Raw genomic sequence first — 6,000 nt, 5'->3', positions numbered from 1 at the left:
CACATTCACCCTTATACTGAGTTCCAGATGCTCATAGATTCACTGAAATAACTCCATGTCCCATAAGGCCATCTTCGGCTCCCGCGTGTGTATGTGTGAGTGTGAACACCTCTTTTATTGGATGAGCGTTATACTTTTAGAGCAATTTAGGCCACAGAGCTATAATACTGTCCTCCTACCCAATTCAGTGTTTTAAAAAACATTTTAAAAGCCCGAGGTTTGGGGAAGAGCAGATAAACAAACAACCCATCCCCCAAACCTGTGTCTTGGAAGTCAGGCACCAGGGCCAGCTGTACCAGCCACGCCAGGCATGACTGTCTCCTCCAGAAACCCACTCCACTTTTTGGGTCTCATTGCTTATCTCCTTACCTATGAAGCACTCACTCTCAGGTGGCACGAAAATCCTTTTGTGTGTCTGTCCTCCTTAGTGTGTGCACACATTGTCTACCGTTAAGAGATGGGATGGATGGGTTTGTGTCCCTATACAAACACGCACTACTTTTCACGTGGCACTTGAGAGAGTCTGCGAGCTGTAACAGCTGAGACACTGTGCAACTAATGTTGTAGTAACTCTAATTCCCATAAATGATGTCATTTTAGCAAGCCACAATGCAAAGCATGGTCCTTACTAACCAACCGGAAGACACAACACGTCTGCCCTTTGGATTGCGAACTGCGTTTGGAAAAAGCTCTAAACCTGTGTCTACAGATGGAGAAGTTGAGCAATAGGTAGAGAAAATTAATGCGTGGGATGCGCAAAAGTGAACGTTATTAACCTCTTGAACTTCAGAATGAGAGTCTGTGAGCTTAGCAAAGAGTAAACTAAGAAGTTCAGAGGTTAAGGGAGTCAGAACCGGGTGCAGCAGGGCACATGCCAGGCCGCACAGAAGGTCCTGACAGCAAGTGTGGGTGCTAAGTAAGGGCCCCCATGGACCTGTCCCCTCCACAGCTTCCTGGGGCTCCAGGCCTGCTCCAGTTAAGACGCTGGGTGCACACAGTTGTTATTAACTGACACTTCAGGGAAGGCCAAGTTTCTGAAACTCATGGAGCTTCTTTGTTTGTAAAATTGTCATAATAATGAAGAGAGAGGGCACAAGGACAGACGGTAGGTGGTCAGTAAACACCCATCCCCTTCCTCGCTGTGAGCCTTCCTCGCTCTCTGCCCCAGGCCGTGCTTACCATCACCTACCCTGAGGGTTCTTCAGCTGTTGACCCCATTAGCCCGTAGCCGTATGACCGATGCCTCACACTGACCCCTTCCCTTTTTTTTTTAATTTTATTTTGAAAGTATACAACAGAACAAGTCAGAATAAAGCCAACTAAGATCGTACAGTGAAATTGGTACAGAACTTCATAGCAGGTTACCGGGATAACAGTAATTGGTATCACAGTACATTTTGTTATCTTTATAATAGTTGTTCTTTCAATCACGTATATCAAAATGAGATAAAAGATAGAACACTATAGAACTTATCAAAACAAAATATTGAATAGAGCAGTACCATTAATCAGAAAGGATCAAAACAGTAATAAAAATATCGGCCTTCCAAGAAATGGTAGAAGGAAGTCCCCCTTATTTGCTATGGTCAACCTCCCAGGAGACGCTCAGATTTTTGGTTCCCATTTGCTAATGGGCAGGAGGTGGGGGGAGGTGGGGAGCAGGAGGATAGGGGAAGTGGGATATTTGACTCTAGGCCATGTAGCAGTAGGTTCACTACTGCTTAGTAGGGAGGCAGGATGGTCATTTGGTTTCACAGCGTCCTAAGTTCCAACATGGCATGGATCTCAGGAACTTGCTGCTGGTTCTCCTCCCCCTGGAAGGGCTGCAGTCAGCCAGACCACCACTGCTTACCAGGGAGGACCCCTTCCCATCTTGATTGAGGTGTTTGCTCTCACTTCCACGTCTTGCAGTTGTGAGGTCTTTGGAAACTGTTCCTTGATGGAACGTATCAGAGAAAAATTGGGGTCTTCAGAATGGCCAGCCCCACACTCCGTGAAACCGGCTGCCGAGTGACCTGTTATCTGCTGCCCTCTCCTGGCCGGTGGGAGTGTCTGTTAGGGGCCGCGGATGGCCTTGGCGGAGGAACCAGGCTCAGCTCTGAGACGCGTGACCTAAGGCTGAGAAGGGCATAGATGGGCGGTGACAGAAGCTTTTGCTTTTTTTAAATTCACCTACATATCCTTTGGTGAGTAGATCTATGACTTCTGAGTGAGAATAAATACAAACAAAAAATTATTCTTAGAGCACTTCACAGCAGAGGGAAAGGCTCACCTGTTTTAGAAGACCCTGTCTTTGGTGTAAAATGCAACTTTCTCCAACTTCTTGAATGGGAATTGGGAATCTGCATCAAGCTAGTAGGATTCTCAGGCCCTGGCAGGTTCAAGAATCACCGCACTTGAAAGGAAGTCTCCCAACATTTTTTTTTTAATCATGGAGATATAATGTCTGAAAGTTTGCTTGCTTATTTTAACTGATAAATTACACAGGTATATGACTTTTTTTCAGTGTATTATGTTGATCATAAAACATTCAGGAGCCAGGGATTTAGCTCAGTGGCATAAGTGCCTGCCTGGCAAGCACGAGATCATTAGATCCCTGTTACAAAAAACAAACAAACAAACAAAAAACATTCATGAAATAAAAATTTTAAATAGATTTCCATGCCACATTTTGGATGACAAGATTACTGATTAAATGTTATTTAATGAATCGTTGGGGGGTGATCCCAATGGCATGATACTCATTCTTTAAGTTTGGAGCCCCAAATACCACAGGCTTTGTGGCAGCATGGTTATCTGAAGCAGATTCATTTCTGTTTCAATAGCATCACTGGAGAGTCTTTTCCACTACCTGCTTTTATCGCAGCTCACAATATTCACATCTGATGCTTGGAAATGTGGTCATGTTTACCACCATACTTTGCATTTTTTTTTAAAGAGTAGGAAAATTTATTAGGAAAAAGAATGGGGAATAGGAATGGAGAATAAAAATAGCTCCTGAAAGAGAGGAAGGGTGCTGGATGGGTTGCCTTATTTCGGATTTCTCTTTTTTTTTAAATTTTGAGACAGGTTCACTATATTGCTAAGTTGCCCAGCCTGGGCCGAAACTTATGCTCCTCCCCTTGGCCTCCCAGAGTGGTGGGATTACAAGTGGCCCTCAGAGGTCCCTGTGGTGAAGGTTTGGTTGCTAGTGTGGCACTTAAGGAAACAGTGGGACCTTCAGGAGCTGGGTCTGTGGAGGTCACGGAGCACTGAGCACATGCTCTGGAAGGGGATCACAGGACGGTGGCTTCTTGCTCTTCCTCTCTCTCCCTCCCCAGCCTTGAAGCGAGTGGTTTTGCTCCACTGTGGACCTGCACTTCTGCCACAGGGTGCTGCCTCCCCACAGACTCAAAACAATGGGCCAGTCATGAACTGAGCCCCCAAACTGTGAGCCAAAGAGCCCTTTTCTATGTCGATTGTCTCAGGCATTTGTTACAGTGACAGAAAGATGACTCACATACGTACCCTTTCCACCAGCCTGATGGTCCTGGTGCAACTTCTGGGTGAGAAACCGAGAGTAGGCTACACAGGTGTTGGCGCCAGAGAGCTCAGCAATGCCCAGCTCCTTGAGCAAACACACATGTGCATACACACATGCACACACATACGTACACACACAAGTGCATCTTTGCAACTACTCCAAGGTTGAACCAGCTGCAAAACTGTCTTCTATGAAACCTTGACTACTAGCATTTTCAAAGTAGTACAATTAGAAACGATGGAGTTGAGGTCATGCCCTTCTGTCCATTTAATTCTAAATACCACCCTAGGATTGTTTCTCCTTCTGTTGTCCTAAGAAAGGTAAAAAGTAAAGTAACAGAATTCCGGGATCTCTGGTGCTCTAGGCACGTGTGTGCTAGATCTCCTAGCCTAACCTTCAGTAACCTCCACCTCACTCCAGCCTCATTACGAGTTCATAAATATGCACTGCACATCATAATATAATTATGAGTGGCTTCTGGGGACAAGCATGTGTGTTGAGAGCTCCTAAGATGACTCCACACCCTGTCAATAATTCCTGTCAATTACACCTGGAGAGACAGGGGGAGGCAGTGGACTGAGCTACAGATCCTTTAAAGTCTGAAAGCCTGGTTTATCTGCCTACTGCTGTTTCTAATTGCTATGAGCTGTGTGCGGGGCTTTTACTTTCCAGCGACACTAGCATCCTTGTGTTTTTATTGTGCCATATCTTTTGTTGACACAGTCTTGCCCTAAGCACAGCTTTCTCTCATCTTCAGGAAATGTAGCTGCTCGCCACTTGCTACTGGGTGTACACTTGTACTGTAGCTGCCCAACCCACGGCAACAAAACATGACTAGATTCTAATCTGACTTTCATTTTCAAGGGGTCAAGGATCTCTAAGAATTGAATGAACTTTCTCTCCAGGGCAAGGAAAAATTACTCATCTGACCATAGATATCACTTTGGAAGGCCAAAACCTCCTGAAATTCTCAAAGTCTGGACTCAGGACCAATGGCACTTGCATTATTAGGGAACTTCTGAAATACTCACCTCCAAGCCTGCACAACAGAAACTTTGGGGTGAGGGCCAGCCCTGTTTTAGCAAGTCATCCAGGACTCAAGTTTGAGAATATTTCAGAGCAGTTTGAAAACCTTCCTGCAAACGTTGAAAAAGCAAAACAACACGACAGCAGTGGCAACAAAACTGCTCTAATGCCTGGGCTTCACTCTGTGCAACGCGTGTCTTTGGAGGTGGGACCTGGCCTGGACATGGGATTTGCTATGGTGACAGAAAGCTGACCAACAGTCTGATGGTCCAGCTGTGGCTCTGAGTGGGAAACCATGCTCCTCCAAGGAGTGAAGCGGTGTAGACCTGAGTTTTAATGACCAGGGTACTTCTGACAACCCCAGACTGGAACAGGACCATTCTGGAGCGGAACCTGGCAATGGCCCACCTTGCTGCTCTCCTCTGTCAAGAGGATACCCAGGTGCTGTGGGCGGGTGGAGAGGCTTTTCCAAGGCTTCTTGATTACCAAATGTCATGGGCAGCTCCTGATTTTCCCTTTTTGTTCCCAGAAGTGCTCTCCACTGAGAGCAAAGTACAGACCCCCCAAAGAAGCCTACAAGGCCTGAAACATGGATTTACAAGTGACCATGTCACAGCAATTCAGTTGCAAGGCATTGGATTCAGCTCCCAGGGACTGTCTCCTCTGACCAGGCGGCTCCCCTGCCAGCTACTCATTTTCATGGAGCTCAGATTCTTGCGCCGTTTTGAGAATAATCTTAACCTTCACCAGGTTTAATGCCAGCTGTGCCACCAACTGCCTCCACTGTGGCTCAATATGTCACACCTCAGTTTCCCCAGTTTTCAAATAAGGGTGATAACAATGCAGCTATTCCTGAGAGTGTAGCTGTCAATGCTGCTGATGCACATGGATAATGGTGTCTGCACCACAGAAACGGCTTGGTTGTGCCAGCTCTCGACATGGCCAGGAAGACAGGGGCAGGTGAGCCTGTCCTGCAGGGCAGAGAGCCGAGGGCTGGCCTCTGCTTTGCAGCCCGGAACACTCTAGACATTGGTCTCTGCATTCTGATGTTCGCACACGGAACTCAGTAGAACCATACGAGAAATAAAGAGCCTAGGAGTGAGCTGGTGGGAACGGGCACTGTGTGGCACCTGATGGTAGAGATTTTACAGGAGAATAAAAATGCTGATTTTGCTTATATTTTAATTGATGATTTTCACTCATTTTGATAACAGTGAACTAATGAGCAGTATCAATTATCACAATTTGAAAAGAAGCATATTTTTTAAATTTTTGAATTCTGTACAGGAACTTGACATTAATGTTACAAAGCAATCTGTCCTAGATAATTTTAGAATCACCACTATATGTGGCACATTGGCTAAAGATCTGGATGCCCAGACCATCTATGTATGTATCCTGTACTTCTCATAAAAACAGGTAAGAGAGAGGCTACTGCTTGCTCAGGTTTG

The sequence above is a fragment of the Cavia porcellus genome, unplaced genomic scaffold (assembly GCF_034190915.1).
Source record: "Cavia porcellus strain 051 isolate PalLab524CR breed Dunkin Hartley unplaced genomic scaffold, mCavPor4.1 scaffold_5, whole genome shotgun sequence".
Lineage (NCBI taxonomy): Eukaryota > Metazoa > Chordata > Mammalia > Rodentia > Caviidae > Cavia > Cavia porcellus.
This window is presented reverse-complemented; position numbering follows the sequence as displayed.